At 44.8% G+C, this 19,934-nt stretch overlaps 1 protein-coding gene and 1 long non-coding RNA gene across 10 annotated transcripts in view; one reads left to right on the top strand and one right to left on the bottom strand.

Moving 5' to 3' along the window:
* Window positions 1-19,934, top strand: part of NHEJ1 (non-homologous end joining factor 1) — an 81,990-nt gene that overhangs the window by 16,251 nt on the left and 45,805 nt on the right. The window lies entirely within an intron of this gene.
* On the bottom strand, window positions 3,568-6,092 carry LOC109502877. The gene is made up of 2 exons (XR_002161768.3): window positions 5,726-6,092; window positions 3,568-3,749 (listed from the first exon to the last, which is right to left on the bottom strand). It is a non-coding gene; the product is annotated as an uncharacterized LOC109502877 (long non-coding RNA).

Raw genomic sequence — 19,934 nt, 5'->3', positions numbered from 1 at the left:
TAAAAATATTTATTTAGATTTGGAAGAGTGCAAGCAGGGGAGGGGCAGAGAAAGGGGGACAGGATCCAAAGCGGGCTCCGCACTGACAAGCTGACAGCAGCCAGCCCAATGTGGGGCTTGAACTTACGAACAGTGAGATCATGACCTGAGCCGAAGCCGAAGTCAGACACTCAACGGACGAAGCCACTCAGGGGCCCCTACCACACTGCAGTCTTAATGCCCATACATCTCTTGACCAACTTGCCTGGTATTCTTTTCCGTCTCGTCCTCGTGGCAGATTCCTATTTAGCTTTCCTGACTCTGCACAGACATCATCTCTTTTGTGTTTTCCATGACAGTTTTTCCTTTCCGCAGTCTGCTCTTTTCAGGCACAGGGACACTATCCTGCTATTCCCACAGCCTCTTGTACATATCTCTGCCATGGCATTTGGCATAAGGGAGGATATGGAAATGAAAAAGAAGGATGGGGGGGCACCTGGGTGGCTCAGTTGGTTACGTGTCCAGCTTTGGCTCAGGTCATAATCTCGTGGTTCATGGGGATGAGCCCCACGTCAGGCTCTGTGCTGACAGCTCAGAGCCTGGAGCCTTCGGATTCTGTGTCTCCCTCTCTCTCTGCCCCTCCCCCAATTACGCATTCTCTCTCTCTCTCTCTCTCTCTCTCAAAACTAAATAGACATTAAAAAAATTTAAATATAATGCTGGTTAATTCCTTCTCAAGATTGTCTTCACATGGCTTCCGTAGTATGATACTGTCCTGTCCTTCATCCTACTTCATTGGTTGCTCCATCTCCAAACCGCTTGCTGGTTCTTCTCCCTTATTACCTCTTCATGTTGGAGTGCCCAGCATTCAGTCCTTGGTGCTCTTATATTTTTTCACTCAGTCCTTTAGTGATCTCATGTAGTCTGTGGCTTTGACCACCTTGTTGATGAATCCCGAATTTAATTTTTATTCTTAGACTTTCCCCCCAGACTCTGGGCTGCCTGCTCAACATATCCGCGCGGAAGTCCGCCAGAGTGTCAAACTCAATGTGTCCAAAACTGAACTCCTAATCTTACCCCCAAATTTGCTTTTCCAACAGCCTCCTCACATCTTAGTTGATGGAAACATCATTCTTTCACTTGCTAGGGCCATAAACTTTGGAGTCATCCTTGACTTCTTTCTCTCACATCCTGCCTCTAGTCCATCAGGATCTCCTGTTGGCTCTTCCTTCAAAACACATGCATACTTTCACCTCTGCTGCTACCCTTCTGGTCTGAGCCATGTTTGTCTCTTTCTTGCATTATTGCAGTAACCTCCTTACTGGTATCTGCTGCTACCTATGCCTCCTTCTGGCCCATTACCAACAAAGCGATCTTATTAAAACACAGATCACATCATGATACTCCCCTGCTCAAAGTCCTTCATATTGGCTTCACATTACACTTATAGAGCAAAATCCTACATGATCTGGACCTTGTTACCTTTCTTTCTTTTTTTTTTTTAATGTTTATTTATTTTTGAGAGAGAGAGACAGAGCATGAGCAAGGGAGGGGCAGAGAGAGGAGACACAGAATTGGAAGCAGGCTCCAGGCTCTGAGCTGTCAGCACAGAGCCCGACGTGGGGCTCGAACTCATGAACCACAAGATCATGACCTGAGCCGAAGTTGGATGCTTAACCGACTGAGCCACCCAGGTGCCCCATGGACTTTGCTTGTTACCTTTCTGACCTCATCTCCTACCACTTTCTCCTTCTTTTACTCCACTGCATCCACACTGGCCTTGTGCTGTTTTTCTAACTCTCTCTGACTACCACCTGATTTTAGTCCTCTTTGCAGCCTGTTTCCTCTGCCTGGAATGCTCTTTCTTCAGATATTTGTGTGGCCAACTCCCTCACTTCCTTTTTGTCTATATTAATTATCTACTGGGGCGCCTGGGCGGCCCAGTTGGTTAGGCGACCGACTTCGGCTCAGGTCATGATCTCACGGTTCATGGGTTCGAGCCCTGCGTTGGGCTCTGTGTTGACGGCTCAGAGCCTGGAGCCTGCTTCGGATTCTGTGTCTCCCTTTCTCGCTGCCCCTCCTCCGCTTGTACTCTGTCTCTCTCTGTCTCTCAAAAATAAATAAATGTAAAAAAAAAAATTTAGTTATCTACTTCTTTATAACACATTACTCCAAAATGTCATAGTTTAAAACAACGAACAGTGTTGAGGGTCAGGGATTTGGAAGCAGCTTAAGCTGAGTGATTTCTGGCTCAGGGTCTCCCATGAAGTGGCAGTCAAGGTGTTGGCTGGGAATGCCATTATCATAAGGGGCTGGAGATTTCACTTCCAAGCTCTCTCATGTGGCTGTTGGCAGGAGGTGCCATTGCCTTGTCATATGGCCTCTCCATAGGACTGCTCACATTACATGGTCCTGGCTTCCTCCAGAGCAAGTGATCCAAGAGACAGACTAAGACCAAAATGGAAGCTGCAGTCTTTTTACAACCTAATCTCAGAAGTGACAGCCCATCACTATCTTACTGTAATCCCTTCATTAGAAGTGAGTCACTAAGTTCAGGCCACACTCAATGGGAGGGTAATTAAGTTACACCTCTTAAGGGGAGGTGTCTCAAAAATATAATACATGGTTTTGTTCAAATGTCACCTTCACAATGGAGTTTACCCTGAGTATCCTATTTAAAATTGCAAGCCACATCCTTGCCCCTCTGTACATGGCACTCCCATTTCATTTTTACCAAGCTCTACTTTTAATTTTTTCCATAGCACTCACTTTCAACATATTATAAAATTTCCTTATTTCATTATATTCATCATTTATGGTATCTTCCCCCTGTTAGAATGTGTAAGCTCAGCAAAGACAAGTACATATGTTTTGTGCACTGGTTTATCCAAAGTGCATAGAACAGTGCCTCTACACACAGTAGGCATGAAATAAATATTTGTTGAATGGATGAATGAATCTTATCTTCCCACTCCTCTTTATTTTCCCTACCTTATGAATAGGCCGTGAAATGATCACCTGTTGGTAGCCCGAGATCTAGATAGCCCTACTATAAATAGATGAGGAGCCTAAGGAAAGAATTGCTGTCTGATTGCCATTCTCTCACCTGCCTGTTTATTGGGAGATAGTCCCAACTTTGGGATGAACTATCAACCTTGAATCTTTCCTTACTGAGTGACCCCAGAACCTCTTTTTTAGACCAGTTAAGAAATTAAATATCACAAAAACCAAAAGAATAAGAACCTACCAAAATCCTGGAAAGAACATTAGTCATACAGCCAAAAGTAAGTTCTTAAGTTTCCTCTTTCCTCAAATTTTCCTCTCTCTGGGCTCTCCCTCCACAGTTAGAAGGGCTGCCCTGCTACCATATGCCTGGTATTCAGTATGTAGAGGAAGCACACAGGACCCAGTATGCCTTCATGGGCATCGTAAAGAAGGATAAGTCTAGATGCAGGAGACTGTCCTCCCTACCAGCATGCATGTCAGTTCTCTGATTGAGAGAACCCTGTGGTTAATTCATTCTCCCAGTATTCTCCGTGATGTATATGCACCGTGCCAGGTTCTGTGAGCAGACAGGGTATGAGAATATTATCGTCAAAGAGCTTTTGCTGTGCTTAATGAATGGTGATAGGGGCCACGGTAGTGGAGTGATCGAAGAAGCTTCCTGCAAAAGGCAGGACTTGATCTGGACTTCCATGTTTGTTTTCGGTTTCGGTTTTGCTAGGGAACTCAGTGGAAGACATTTTAGCTGGGAAGCACATGGGTGAAGGCTGTAAAATAATAATGAGTGGGAGAGGATTAGTAGAGAAAAAGGTTAGCAAGATAACAACTTCAGGCTAGGTTGTTGGGGGGCCTTAAATGCTGCTCTGGAAGATTGGTACTTCATTCTGAAGGTAAATGTGTTACAGCTTTTTTTTTTTTTTTCTGCCGGCATTCCATTTATTTGCCGGTTTGTGTTCAGTTATTAACATCTATCATTACAGGCAGTGATTCTCAAAGCGGCACATCTCCTAGGAAGGAGATGAGCGCTTCCTTCTTGAAGTTACTCATTTCTGTCGCAGATAGTGGGAAGCTGTGGAAAGTTTGGGCTGGAGAATTGACATAGGAAAGTGATCTTTGGGAAGATTAGTCTGTCCGTGGTATGCCTATGTGAGCTCAAGAATAGTGGTACTGTTGACGGACTAGGAAAATCATGGGTGGGGCTCAATTAAATCTAATCTTGGGCATACAAAGGAATGGTTTTCCTTATTTAAAACACAAATCCACCAGTATTTGAGCTCTGGAATGAAAATCTCCAGAGAGGAAGGAATGGCTGCATATGTTTCTCAGCTACATTTCTTCGGAATTTTGCCTCCTCTGGGGTTTTCCCAATGTGGTTCCTGTAGTCACTCTTGAGCCCTGCTGCCACCGGCCACCACCTCTTTTCTTTTGGGCCCAAGGATGTATTAAAAGGCCTGTTTCTTTATTTTCCTTTTACAAAGCATTATAGGGGTTGATACTTTCCAAAGAAAATTTATCAAAAACCTGAGGGAAAGCAAAAAGGAAATCAACATAACAAATACAGGTGGAATAAAATCACTCATTTCCAAGAGAAGATTTCTGATTGTGGCAATCCTAATAGTGAAGGACTTCATCAGCCTCTAAATTCTCATATCCAAAAGCCTTGAAATCAAGTGTTACTAACTCAGATGACTACAGGGGACCAGCGTGCAACATAAATATGCGTATCAGGCTGGATAGAAGACAACAGAGATGTGTAGGGGTCTGTGGAAAACTGAATTGCGCATGCCCCCTGTGTCTAGACCCAGATAGGCTAGCACAGTTGAACAGACACTGCTCTGGGGGATTGTGTATCGTACTTCATTCAGAGGAAGTTACCAACTCTTCTAAAATGAAAACTGTTTTTGTTTGTTTGTTTAGCTCCACTGAATCCACCATTAGTCTCTTATTTGGTTTCATTCTTATTTCCAGTCTGAGAAATCCACTTAGTTGAGAATTGAGTTGTGAGGCAGTGATGATGGATATCTTATTTCTGGCAAACATCTAGCCTTCTTAGGCCTAAACTCTAAGCTTCTCATACCTCTGGGACATTTGGCAATGATTCACACAGTTGAATCTCTCTCCTCTTTCCCCAGTAGAGGAAAGGTTTCATCAAAGTCCATTCATTACATTATGGCCATTAAACAGTGCTTTAGTGTATAAAAAATGACGACTTATATATGATCAGACTTAATGAAAAAATATAAGATGAAAGTCTTTTTCACATACGTGTTGGATTTAAATTGATTGTAGGACCTGTAAGTGGTAATGCTCAGGAAAGCACTGACAAAGTGCGTTTGAAGCTTAGGTTGAAAAGACCTATAGAAATAGATCTGGGAGTCTGCTGCAGAGGAGAGATACCTGAAGTCATGAGAGTGGATGCCTGTTTTGCTGGGAAGAGCATGAAGAAAAGAACAAAAGTCCAATGACTGAGATTTGGAGAAGAGTCATAGTTGGAAGGAGTAGTAGGAGCCAGTGAAGGAAGTGCGAGCAGATAGGAGGAGAATCTGAACACAGTAGTTAATTAACCCAGAAAGGGGAACAGACAGTTATCAAGTACATACGTACATGTGCCAAACACAGTGCCAGGTGGTTTGTCTAACTTACAATCCTTAAACAAACCTATGAGGTTGGTGATATTATTTTCATTTGAAAGATAAAGAAGCAGAGGCTCAAGGGCTAAGGAATTTGTTTCAAGTCAACTCACCTGATTTTCTCATATTTGTCTTTACTCAAATCCCGTGCTCTTCTCGTCACCCCAGAGGGAGATCCAGAGCGCCGTCTGTGGGAGAGAGACCAAAGTGAACGAGTGCTTGCCTGCCTGCCCGCCAGAAGAAAGTCCATTAGGCAATTTGTGATCTTGGGCAATATCAGCAGATTGCAGGCAGCTAAAGAAGGATCAGTTGATAAGGCAATGGACACAATGGGTATAGAACTCTCATTATTTCATTTCACAATGAAAAGGAATTGAGAGCTGGCTGCTGAGTTAGCTGTGGCTTAGCAGAACCCCTTCTGAAGGTGAGAAGATGCACGTGTGTTTGAAAGCAAAGGAGGAGCCACTGGAACAGCAGCAACGTAAGCTGATAAAGGGAAAATGATAGAGGGAAGCAAGGACCCGTGGAGTTGAGCAGAGTGGGAGAATTAGTCCTTCCTCTGAGATTTGCGGATGGCCTGAAGGCGCAGGTGATGTTTTGAGCAGATGACTTGATCTCGGCCTATTTCCATCCTCTTTCCCCAGGAGATGTTGCCTGTTCATTCAGGAATTTGAAATTCCTTCCCAAGGACTTTTAGCATCAGATGGTTCCATGACTTTTCTGTTAATGACCAAAATAGTGAAAGAGACAGCAGTGAAAGTATCAGCTGTATTCTTTCCCTCTTCTGAACTCCTGTGTCACTTTGTGTCTTTTCTGTGTCACTTATCACCGTAGTGCCTTGTATATAGGAGGCACACAGTGATGAGTGGTTATAGCTTAAAGGCCGTGGCATTGGAAGATCCTCTCACGTGGGTAAATGTTGTCTCCGGTTATAGAAATGTGGAGGAAAAACAAAAGAATCAAATGACTTACCTTTAAGCTTTCCTGATGTGTTGGCTTCCTAAGTTTAATTTTTTTTTTAATGTTTTTTTGTTTCTGAGAGAGAGAGAGAGAGAGAGAGAGAGAGAGAGAGATAGCACACGAGCAGGGGAGGGGCAGAGAGAGAGGGAGACACAGAATCCGCAGCAGGCTCCAGGCTCTGAGCTGTCACTACATGCTGCTTGAACCCACGAACCATAAGATCGTGACCTGAGCCGAAGTCGGATGCTTAACCGATTGAGCCACCCAGGCACCCCGGCTTCCTACCTTTAGCCTTATGCCTAAAGTGTTCTCTTATTATAGCCTTACTCATGGGTGATATTTCTTTTGGATAGTGAGCCACATTGAAAAGTGAGAGACTGAGTCCTGTAGGTTAGCAGTTGAGCAGTCCAGTGTGTAGGGAGCAAGATGTTAGGATTCATGGGTATCCTTGCTTTCTCCCATAAAGGAATTGTCAAGGGAGAGATTGCCATTAAAAATCTCAAGAAACAGTTTTTTCATTTTGTATGGGAAATCTTTAGTCTATTTTTTAAAATTTTATTTGAGAGAGAGAGTGTGTGTGTGAGTGGGGCAGAGGGAAAGAGAGAGAACCTCAAGTAGGCTCCACACTCAGTGCAGAGCCCAATGAGGGGTTCGATCCCATGACCCCGGGATCATGACCTGAGCTGAAATCAAGAGTCAGACACTCAACCAACTGAGCGACCCAGGTGCCCCTAGTCAATTTGTTTTTATATTTAGAGGTTTAAACTCTATGTAGATGGTACATTTTAAGCACCATTGGAAAAATGAAACATTGTGGAATCATGCAGAAAAGTGAAAACATGGTTTCTGCCCTTGAAAGGTAGACTTTTGAGGGAGATCAGACCACTGGAATTTGCATATATACAAAGGATATTCTAAATACTTAAAATATATGTCACCTCAGAGAGAGAAGAAACAGATTCATTTGCATAGCAAGCTAGTTTGGAAGAGGTATTTCCGGAGAGGTAAATCTTTTATTTATTTATGTATTTATGTATTTATGTATTTATGTATTTATGTATTTATTTTTCAATATATGAAATTTATTGTGGGGTGCCTGGGTGGCTCAGTCAGTTAAGCGTCCGACTTCAGCTCAGGTCACGATCTCGCGGTCCATGAGTTCGAGCCCCGCGTCAGGCTCTGGGCTGATGGCTCAGAGCCTGGAGCCTGCTTCCAATTCTGTGTCTCCCTCTCTCTCTGCCCCTCCCCCGTTCATGCTCTGTCTCTCTCTGTCTCAAAAATAAATAAAAAACATTAAAAAAAATTTAAAGAGAAAACCTCTTAAAAAAAAAAAGAAATTTATTGTCAAATTGGTTTGCATACAATACCCAGTGCTCATCCCAAAAGGTGCCCTCTTCAATACCCCTCACCCACCCTCCCCTCCCTCCCACCCCCCCATCAACCCTCAGTTTGTTCTCAGTTTTTAAGTCTCTTATGCTTTGGCTCTCTCCCACTCTAACCTCTTTTGGAGAGGTAAATCTTGAGCTAAGAGAATGTAGGGATTTCGTGCGGTGAATGGCTACTGAAGGAAAGACACAACTAGGTATTTTATTCAGTTGCACAATCTGAGAGGCTCTCCCTAGGTGTGGTGGTTTGAGGGAATCCTTCAAAAACACTTTGGCTTCTGTTACTCTTATCCTTGAAGCTTGAGCACCTCTGGAACTGTACACTGTCCTCTTAGGATCTTTTACTCCACAGAACCCCTTCCAATTTGGTGTGAGTGAAGCTAGGAATGGGGAGGATCTTTGAGATATGAAATGGGTGAGATTAGCTATCTACAGAAATGATTTACCCTATTGTTTGTAAATATATTGCCTATGAGACTAGGTTACAAGTCTCAGCAAGGGCGCAGGCTAGTAACTTAACAAAGGAAATCATGGCGTTTCTAGTATGTGCAGAGAAGATTAGAGCCATAGAATTGGGGGGCTGGAAGGGTCTTTATCGATTTAAGAATATATCAAATCTCTTTGTTTTACTTTTGGGGAAATTAGGGCCTGCAAAGATAAAAGAACTTTATCTTTACCCCTGTAGACCAACTTTACCCCTGTAGACCAACAGGGGTAGGTTTTGGCATCAGGACCCATGGCTCTGAACTTCAGGTCCGGTATTATTCCATCATATTCTATTGCCTTGCCACGTGTTACACAGCGACACTTGGAACTTTATGTGGGCAGTAGGCAGGACTGAGACCCATTTGTGAGCATTATGGAGACCTAGCCTACGTAAGAGATGGGAAAGTGGTCCGTGGCTGGAGTGCTCTGCCTGAGTACTCCTCTCTTCCTCCACATCTTTCTTGTAACCCTTGGTCTTGCACACCTCTGGGCTCTCATAAGCAATTAGAGAAAAACTTATATAATTTATTCACGAGGTCCGAGAAGATGTTCTAGCAGAGGAGCAGAGTTGTATAGAATTTGAAAAAAGAGAAACTAAGGAGTACCAATTTATTCATTTATCTACCACAGTGCCAAAGCAGTGAAATAGAATGGGGACAAATGTCTAGTTTTTTTCCACAGTGTATATGAAGTCTCCCATAAAGTCATTTGCTGTCTTCTGCCTTTTTTTCTGTGTTTGACAAATAGCACTCAGTGTTTATTTGGCTTCCCAGGAAAAATCAGCTGAAGATAGTTCAGTCACTGGAATGGTATAGCCCCCACCTTATAAACTAATACACTGGCATTTTAATTTCGAAAGTAGTGTTCTATGATTTTAGTTAGCACTTGTCAGTCCTCTGGAATCTGATTATCCCTAAATGAACTAATGAAAACCAAGTTGGGGACTCTGGACTTTTGGTGACCCCTACAAAGTATAGACTTACCATGAGATGCTGCTTCAACAGCTTCTCAGGGTCTCTCAATCTGTATATCTGGCTGTTTACCTCCCCTAACATTTCTTACTGCAAACGCTGAATCCTGGGGCTCCTCTAACCATCTTAGAGGATCGCGCTGGGTTTAAAAGCACCCAGCTAAGTCCTCAGGTAGTGCTTACTGGACGCTGACCCTCTTGGTCATTGCAGTAGGTGGGCCCGGCCATGCCGCCCCTTTCATCAAACCCAGCGTGTACTTCCAGAAAACGTGCCATCCATTTTGGGGCTTTGCCCAGCTAGAGAAGCCCTTTGGGTGGTGAGTGAAAGTGTGGAAGTTCTGCCTTGGAGGGGGACTCTCTCAGAGCTCTCTAATTTAAACTTTCTCTGACTTCATCTGCCCGTGGTGCAGAGGAAGATTGGCCCTTTTGCTCTCTTTTTCTCACAGCCGTTTTGAGGAAATTTAGTGTCAGAGGACTTCCCAGAGTTTTGTTCCCCGGGTCTAGAGAGCCCTAATTCTTCGCAGTCCAGGGGTTGGTTCTAGTGGCCCTGAACTGGTCAGACCCTCTTGGATCAACCAGCAGTGATATTCAGACCAGTAACCTGTCTCACCTGAAACTGCTTCTCAGGCCTCCAAAGCCTGAATCAAGTGACCATTGTACCAATCTTGTATCGGGGCTCAGAATGTCAGTTTGCCGCTTGTCCTCGTATATAAATATAGGTCTCTCTAGATATAAAAAGTGAGAGAGTCTGTAAGTTGCTTTTTTTTTTTTCTATACCCCCTTTCATGGGGCAAGCTAATGAGATGCATATCATTAAAGACCCGATGTTTTGTGGGACGGAGTCTTTTAAACTGGATGTGCCTGGCTTAGTCATGGCAAATATTTACCAAAAAAAAAAAAAAAAAAGAAAAAAGAAAAGAAAAAAAAGGGACATACCATATAAAATTAGAGTTCTGAAAATAGTACTCAGAGAGGGAGAAAGAAAAAAAAAAAAAAAAAACCAGGACAGAAAATACAGGCCAGTCTGTTTGGGGAAAAGGGAAAAAGAGATAAAATGAGAGAAACCTCGGCAGTAAAAACAGCATCTTGGTAAACAGACTATAAAAAAAAATTGTGACCTGCTTTCTGGCAGGCCTGGCGGCTGTCGAGCGGGTGAAGGTGGCAGAGCTGGCGTCTGTGTGGACACACGGTGCCCGGGGCGCACGGCTCCCCTGGCCGCGCAGGGCGTTAAATTTAGCCACATAATGATGGGCCTGAGGACAGCCTCTTGTTGACCACACCATAATTACTGCTTCGCTTTATGAATTTTATTTTGCTTATTCTGTTTCCTCCTTCTCTGGCATGAAGGGGGCCTGGAGTGGGGGGAGTCCCGCCCCCACACCCCTCCCCTTTCTGGACAAATGAGTCTTCATAGAAACCTGGGCTCTTGGGCCATTAGGGTAAAGACTAAGCTCTCTTGATTAATCGGAAAGGGAGGAAGGTTTCTGGTCGCGAAGGCTCTTGATTTAACATAGTAAAGTCAGAAGTGGAACTCACTAGCCCTGCTTCTCAGAGCTCTCAGAGAAAATACCCTGAAGTCTTTAGTCTTAGAAGGCACTTTCGTGTGAATCTGAGAGGTTGACACTCTTACTCTGTTTATAAAACCCCAAGAGCTGGCTCCCAAGTGTTGTTGGATTTTTTGGTCTTTGGTCCTAAGCTCCCTAGCTAGCTACTTAGACATTTACTTTTGACAACATTCTGCCTCACGAAGAGGTACATTGTTTTATATATATCTTAGTCTTGGTGATAACTGGGTTCTTGAAGCCGAGGATCTAACATAACTCAACTCTGTTCCGGTAACATATTCTGTTTAGAATGTGTTTAGAATATTCTGTTCAAACCTCAAATATTGTTCTTTTGGGGGCACTTGAGTTGATGCTGACCTTCTCAGTTTTGGAGTTAAGACAGCACAGTTCGTTAGAGCACACCCTGGCCTGTGTGAGAACAGTGCCCTTCCTAGCTTTATCTGTTAACTCTAGGGAAGGGGCCAGGAGCCTGTGGGCTCAGACCAAAAGCACCATACTGGGGAGAGAAAGTAAGCTGTGGAAAGAGCATTGGAAGACTTGCATGGCGTAGATACTGGGTCATTGGGGGTGAAGTTCTTGAATGGTGACCTAGGCTGGCAGCTACCTATGGCCCCACAGTGGCCCTCCAACTGAGGAAGTGGTGGAAAAGGAAAAGCAAACAGGGGTTGTGGTCAGGGTACTGGCTTGTCTGTCATTGGCCAGGACTGTCCTGTTTGTGTGTGAGGGGTGGTTGGGCTCCTCCCGAAGCCAGGCAAGAACGTGTCAAGGAGAGGCTTCTTGCGGCTCTTGTTTTCCCCAAACAAAGGAAACTCCTTGCATTGCTGGAAGTCGCGTGCTTGGATGCTGAGTTTGTTATTGCCTGATAACCTGGCCACCAACTCCTGCCCTCCTCTTCACCCCATGCAGCCAGTGGCTTAGTGGGAGCAGCTTCCTGTTCCTCATCCCAGGCAGCAGATTCACTCCCTATTGTACCCAGAAAGGGTTTGAGAAAAGGAAGAGTTAGCCCTCCTGTCTTCCCTTCTCTTCCCATGGAACCTTCTAGAACAGTGCTTTTCAAAGTGATCTGACCCATGGTCTTACTGTGCGTAGCTAATATGCAGCATGTGTCCCATGTGATGATAAGTTCAACAGTACTCAAACCATTTTATACCCTGTTCATTGAGATGAGTCCTCTGAACTAGTGTGTGGATATCATGGCAATGTCAGATGGCTGTGAAAATTTTTAAATGCTTATACTTGATTTCTATACTTACCCCATCATGGGCTAGTTACAAGGAGTTCATGGGCCAGCACCAGTTTGCTGATCACACTTTGAATAGCATTGTCCTAAAACTGTAAGACCTAGTGAGTTTGAGCTATTTCCTATTGGTCATAGAGGTCCTACCCTTATGTTCAGTAGGGGTTCAGTAGGGGATGGATAGAAAAAGAAATTCTTAAGGAAATTTCAGGCAGTAAGAAGCAATCTGATCTCAGTTGCCGGGTCATGCCAAAGAGTTCTGGTACTGAGCTGGAAGCTTGAACTTAGCTGATTAAAGGTTTCTTTTCCCGGTGCCAAGGTTCTGTGATTCTAATGCTAAATGATAAGGCCAAGAGGTAAAGTTAATGGTCTTGATGAATCTTAAAAGAGTAGCTTTCGATGACTTACCAAGGTAAAGAAAGAAAAGGAGGGGGGATGTTTTTCATAGGGTTCATTTACTAGTCTGTCATTTTCATCTAGATATGAGGTCTTTCTTATACAGATCGATCATGTGTTTGGTCAGCATTATCTTTGTCTTCTGTTAGGAGGCCACCAAATTGTTTCCAGAGGTTGAGAGATCTAGGATTGAGGAGAAAAGTAAATATTGGCAGAGTTGGTGGAATTCAAGTAAGAGATAAGAACTGGGCCTTGGATTAGAACTGTGGCTTACTGGCAGGGTTACTTAACATCCCTAGTTGGAGGGTGGGGGTTCACAGCCCAGGTCTGCAGGACGGCTGGGTAGAGGGGACTGGCCACACAGTGAAAGGTTTGTCTTTGCCAGAGAAAGAGGAATAGGGCACTGAGAGAGAAGACTGGAAAGTAAGCCAGGAATTTAAAGGACTGGAGAGTTCCATGAGGGAGGGAGTGGGAACCTGCTGGGTTCCACCCTTGTTAAGGGAAGAAGGAAGAGAGAAGTCGGCCCAGACTCACCTCTGTGTCTTTTCTCTTTTTAACACCCCACTAACCCTAGGGATCTGCAATCAGGAAGAGAAACCAGATGGAAGCTCCTGATTAAATCTGGTCACATGTCCCTGCTTAAAACTCCTCAGTGGCTCCCTATTGACCTTAGGATAAAGTCCAAACTCCTTAATAAAACCATTAAGGCCCTTTATGATCTGGCCTCTGTTTACCTCCCCAGCTTCTTCTCCCACTCTCCTGCTAGGCCACACTTACACTCCCCACCCACACTTCTACCTTCCATCCCAAATCTACACTTCAGGCACAGTGACCTGCTGTCAGCTCCCAGAGCCCATTATTTTCTCTCTTATCTCTTAGACTTTGGCACGCGTTGTTCTCCCTGGAAAATCCCTGCCACCACAGACCTTTTCACCTGGATAACTCCTGTTCATTGTTTGGATTTCAGTGAAGATGTCACTTCCTTGAGGGAATTTTCCTTGGCCCTCTAAGTTCAGTGTAGTTGCCTTTCTTTAGAAAGCCTGTATCATAGGCCCTATCACACTGCATTGTAATTGCTATTTTTTTCTGGCTCCCTGCCCCCGATGGTAAGTTCCCCAAGGGCAGGGGTATGATCTGCCTTGTTTAACTTGTCTGATCCATTGTAGGTACTCAGAGAAATTTTGCCTTTATTATTTAATTTGATTCACTTATTTTTCTTTTTAAGTCATGTTTTGTATTTATCTTGGAGAGAGAAAGTGTGAGTGTGGGAGGGGCAGAGAGAGCAAGGGATAGAGGATCTGAAGCAGGCTCTGCACTGACAGCAGAGAGCCCAATGCGAGGCCTGGACTCACAAACCGTGAGATCATGACCTGAGCCAAAGTTGGAGGCTCAACTGACTGAGCCACCCAGGTGCCCCTAATTTGATTCACTTGTAACTAGCAGGTGAAATGAGCAGGCTTTGCTGAATAAAATTCAACACAAATCTATCGATCACCTACTCACATAAAAAGAAGAAACAAATGCACATACATTTTTTTAACCCCACAAGGGCCACTTCAGGATGAGGAGATACGATGGCTTCATTTGGAGAAATTATGTGGCCCTGAGTCCCACCGGTAATTGCAGTTGAAACCAGAACCTCGTCCTGCAACTTTCTAGCACAGAGCTTCCCACCCCCTGTCCCCTTCTCCCCTGGTTTCTCACCCTGTCTCAGAGGCTCTGTTCTAAGGAAATATATTTGAGAAGGGAGGATACCCAGAGAATAAAAAAAGCATTCCTGTAACTCTTCTTAAATCTTCCCATTGAAACGTAGGTCTGAAATTCTAGAAAAATGGCTGAGCACCAGATTGGATCATCATCACATAGGAGGTCGAGGAAAAATGTCAACACCATGAGACATGAAAATGAGCTGAGACACACACAGTTGGAGGGGAATCCTCAATCTTGGAGAAGGATCTGAGAAACACTGACATTTTCGGCTGCCAGCATGTCTTCTTTGGGGCTGCCCTGAGAACAGGACAGCCAAGTGGGATGAGGACAGAACCGAGGGGCTCGGGGGGACACTTGCTGGCCCTCTTCCATCTCCACCAGTTTCTCAGCCACTGAACAAGTAAAGTAGATGAGCTAGAACGTTTAAGGCTGCCTCTCAGCCCTTTTTATTCTTCAGCCCTTGGGAGCTGGAAGGAATTGGTATCACCCAGATCAACGGAAACCTAGTCTGTAGGCAGAGCTGGCCACAAGGCCAGATTCAAAGTTACTCCTGAGCCCTGGCCTTCGGGCAGGGAAGAGCGTGGCCTGGCTTCTCTCACCAGCAGGGATCAGTAAAATCGAGCCACGCGGGACCCAGACGTTCTTTGTCCGTCAGTGTTTTCCCAGTGTCTCCTGGGGAGTGATTCAGGGCCAAGGTGACAGTGGGTTTGGAGCCCAGATGAAAGGATCGCAGGGACCACAAGACAAGATCCCTTGTGTGGTGGCCGGCTGGAAAGAGGAGGGAGTGAGTGTGTGTGGAGGTCAGTGACGCAACTCCCCTGGCTTGCAGGGATGGAGGAGGAGAAGGCTCGCCGTGTGTCTCCTTATAAAGAGGCCCTTACCACATGAAGCAGGGGGTGAAGGTGATCCCGCAGTGAGTCACCCAGGAAGGGACGCCGTGTGCCCAGAGCCCAGAAGAGAGGACTTGTGGATTTCCCACTCTTTCCTTCTATGATTTTAGGCGTAATACGAGTTGCTTTAGTCACTCAGACTGCTGCGCTGCTTCTCCTTCTGTCTTCTAACCCATTTTTTCTCCTCGATCTTCACTATCCCTGACGTGCATGGATTTTAATCTATCAATTTGTTCTAGATTTCTGTAGTTGGGTTTTTTTTTTTTTTAATCTAAAGCTTGAAATCTTTTGAGTTCAAGAAACTCTAACCGTACTTCTAATTGTATTTGCCTTTGAGAAGATGGCCTGGTGGCTCTTTGCCAAGCATGGTTGTTCTTAGATTGTGTCTGCTTTCTTCTTATCTTCAAGGCAGGTATCATATCCTGGACTGGAATCTGAAGAGATTCTAGGGGGCCCCTGGATCCAGTTGCCCCCTCAGTTTGAACGCAGCTCTAGTCTGGCCTTTATTGAGGTCTGGGACTGCAGAGAGCTCTGGGGAGTGTCCCTGTAATCAGCCAGCCACCAGCCCCACAGTGCCTTGTAATAAAGCAGCTCTATATTTGTTCTGTTTATAGTCTCCTCTGTAATAATGCCACAGCCCTCATTGCTCTCTCTCTCTTTGGGGAGAATTTTCTGGGTAATAGAAAATTTTGAAATGTTAAAGAGGGTTGTAGACTCAGAAAATGTTTTTATCTAGGATGTGTCTGAGGTTGGGAAGATACCCAGGAAATCCAGGCAGCCAGTGAGCGCCCTCGGGGAAGAGCGTGTTGTGGTGAGCGTGTTGTGTGTGTGTGTGTGTGACACTGTGGCTGCAGGGCCCATGCATGCGGAGGGGAGGTGTGGGAAGCTGCGGGTACGCGCTGTGTGGTCACGGTAGGTGTGGCGTGAACTTCTCTCGTGGTGGTGGCAAGTGGAGAGCATGGTTGGAAGTGGGGTGAAAGGTGTGCGGAAGGGGCTGGCGCAATGATGGAAAACCCTGTTTTGGCAAATTTCAAAACTCTCAGGTATGTAGGATGGTGAGATGGAGAAGTTTAGACTCAGGATGGAACCTTTTAGCGCTCACGTGCCATTCATTCTTTCAACTGTGTCCCCTTCGCTCTGGTCCCCAGCCTTTCCGGACCTAGGCGCCACACAGTTCTGCCTTCCTTGTTCTGCCTTCTTTTCTCCCCAGCTCTTCTTTTCTTTCTTTGTCAAGCGGGAAGAAGTCAGAGACAGACTGTTACGGAGAGGGGGTGAGCAGTCAGCCACCTTGATCTAGGTTAGTGAGCGCGAGCCTGATGTCCCAGGCTGACGGCTTTGAAGTTTACCTGTGTGATAAGTCCTGGGAGTTATCTTCGCCAGCGCTCCTGCTAACAATTCTGATTCCTCCTTTTCCCTCCCGGTCTCTACCTCTGCCTACCCCCACCCCCCGGATTCTATAAATACTTTATTATATGGCACTAGTAAAACTTCAAGTATTTCTTTTTATTAGAGCTACATAATATGGTAATTGTGTGACAGAACACAGCTCCCGTGAGCGGCCCCCACCCTCTTCCTAGGTGTGGCCTCTCACCGCCTCGGCTTGGGCTAGGCCCACAGGCCTCTCTGTTCCTCTTGAGTGTATGCAGAGGGGGCTGGGGACAGCTTTTCAGACAGAAGTAAGGGGTCAAGGCCTTTGGGTAGGATTGGGCCAGAGGAGTAAAGAGGTGCTTTTCTAGTTTTCAGCTGTATCTTGGTGTGTGAGTTCAGCAGGGGTCTTATCATTAGCATTGATTCCAGTTGCCGCACGAGGCCACTCAGCCTGCCTTTCCTTTTATTTATTTATTTATTTATTATTTTTTTTATTAAAAAATTTTTTTAAATGTTTATTTTTGAGAGATAGAGACAGAGCATGAGCAGGCAAGGGGCAGAGAGAGAGGGAGACACAGAATCCAAAGCAGGCCCCAGGCTTCAAGCTGTCAGCACAGAGCCCGACGCAGGGCTCGAACTCATGAACCACGAGATCATGACCTGAGCCGAAGTCGGATGCTCAACTGACTGAGCCACCCAGGCGCTCCATCCTTTTATTTTTAATTTAATTTAATTTTTATTACATAGGCTCCATGCCCAGCATGGAGACCAGTGTAGGGTTTGAACTCACAACCCTAAGATCAAGACCTGAGTTGAGATCAAGAGCTGGACACTTAACTGACTGAGCCACCCAGGCACCTCAACTTGCCTTTCCTTTTAATAGCGTTGTCATGTGCCCATCCATAGAAGTAGGTTTTGAACTGAGACTCGGGGCCAAGGGTGCATGGGTTTCTTTGGTCGGCTCTGGTTCACAGTACTTTTTTTTTATTTACATTTTTTTTTAAGTTTATTATTTTGAGAGAGACAATGCAAGTGGGGGAGGGGCAGAGAGAGAGAGAGAGAGAGACAGAGAATCCTAAGCAGTCTCTGAGCTGACAGCTGCAGAGCCCGACGCAGGGCTCCAACCCATAAACTGAGATCATGACCTGAGCTGAAACCAAGAGTTGGATGCTTAAGTGACTGAGCCACCCAGGTGCCCTTATTTACTTTTTTTTTTTTTTTAATATTTATTTATTTTTGAGAGAGCATGAGAGGGAGACACAGAATCTGAAGCAGGCTCCAGGCTCTGAGCTGTCAGCACAGAGCCCAATACAGGGCTCGAACCCATGACATCACCCATGATGTGAGCCGAAGTCAGACGCTTAACCAACTGAGCCGCCCAGGTGCCCCATATTTACTTTTCATAACACCCATCATTCTTTCTGATGTCTCTTGGTTCCAGAATCTGTAAGTGCTAAAAGAACCTGATCCCTCCCATCTCTTGCTGCTTCAACCTTAGGACACCTCTCCTCTTAAACCCGAGTCACCGGTCTCTGTGTCTGCTAGCCTCATGGGAGGTGTGGGGCTGGAAACGCTACACTCTGTAGTTCTTTCATTACTGTCAACATGTGATCTGTTAACTGTGTATTTTATTGTCTGATTGAGTCTTATTATTTGATTCTGGTTTTTGTCCACTGAGAACTGATTTTGAACCTCCCTTACCCCCCTGTAGGATGTAGTTTCGGCATCCTTTCTTCTGCAAAGCTTGAGAAGTGGGGATTTCTGCCTAGGTAGCAGCTACAAGAGCCCTTGGTGCCAGGGACAGGGGGCACAATGTTTAGTCCTTTCTTCACTGCCTCTGTGCCCAGTGTTTGCCTAGGGGCCAACCCCCAAACTAGGCTCTGCCATGCACTCTTTACTCCCCATGGAGACCTATGGGTATATGCTCTTCCCACATTTTGGGCCTAGCCAAGGTTAATATTAGGCCTTCTAGCCGGGCTGCTGTTCCCGAAAGCCACAGGGTGTTGTTAATATTCATGTGACCGCAGAGGCTCATTAATATTCATGAGGTATCTACAGTCTTCCTTTAGGCCCTTAGCTCGGAGAAAACAGGAATAATTAGAGTTTCTAGAACTTTAAAACTAACCCTATTTCCTGAAGTCTCTTGAGGAGGAGACAAACCTTAAGAGTAAATGTCTGGGCCAAGAGAAAAAGGAGTTTTCATGCCAATATCCTAAACTGGTCTGACAACTTAGTGGAGTTGGGCTGGATGGCTGTTAATGTTATCATCCTTATCCAGTGTTTATTGAATACCACTGGGTTTGGGTTCTTGTATGAGGCACTGTGGGGAGTAGGAAGCTAGCACTGCTAAGTTTTCAGTGATACCTGACATGATTCCTGCCCCAAGAAGCATATGGAAGAGAAGGGGACACAGGTGTGTATATACCTCTAATCCCAGGTGAGAATGCCATGCTAAATAGAGATGTACACCAGGTACTTAGGTGGGGACGGATGAGGAAGTGCTTCTCTGTGGGGAAGGCAGTGAAGGATTCCCAGGGAGCTCTTGAAAGAGGGCAAATCTAAGGGGAGTAAAGGAGAATTTTCTGTGACTCTTAGTAACCTTCAGTAAGGCAGAAAGCTACTTTACATGCCCCTCCGGGGCTTCCTGCTTACCAACCTCGCCTTTGTATCCTTTTATCAGATGCTTTAGCTATTCTGATATCTTATTTAATAGAACTTCTTTCCCATTAAGTATCCTTCTACTTCCTAGATGGACATTTTAACCTTTTTTCTTTTTTTTTTTCTTCTGAAAAATGTAACTAGTAAGAGCTCCCAACTGTGATCTAGTCTTTGGCAAGTTTGGCTATTTTAAAAGATGAACATAATTCCAGATTGTATAATTAGAAGAAGAGCATGAGAGGCCACATCACCCTCCTGTTGTATTTAGCGGTAGTTGGCTTCTTAGGATTTTTGTGTCATGTTTGAAAGATACATGGGGCCTTGGTGCCATAGGAAAATCAGGACAATAACAAAAGGGGTATAACAGAATTTTTAAAAAAGTATCCAAGGAAAATGGGATTATTTAATTCAGAAAGTAGGTTGGTAGCTCATTCGTTTAAATATGAATATTGGTACATGTACGATGGTAAAGAACTTTTCCACATTTCATTTAAGATACTGCAAGAAAGGATGAACTTGAATTATAGTGATAAGGATATAGTTGAAGTAGAGAGAGAGAAAAAAAATATATATATATTTTTTACTTGACTGGAATGTTACCAGGGAAACTTGGAAACTCCCTTCCTAGAATTCTTTGCGTCTTTCCCTCACAACAGGTGTAGTATATTAACAGTTCTTTTTCAGGGTCCCTGGGTGG

Source organism: Felis catus, chromosome C1 (genome assembly GCF_018350175.1).
Source record: "Felis catus isolate Fca126 chromosome C1, F.catus_Fca126_mat1.0, whole genome shotgun sequence".
Classification (NCBI taxonomy): Eukaryota; Metazoa; Chordata; class Mammalia; order Carnivora; family Felidae; genus Felis; species Felis catus.
Note: the sequence above shows the minus strand (reverse complement) of the source record. Positions and strands in the feature narration are given on the sequence as shown.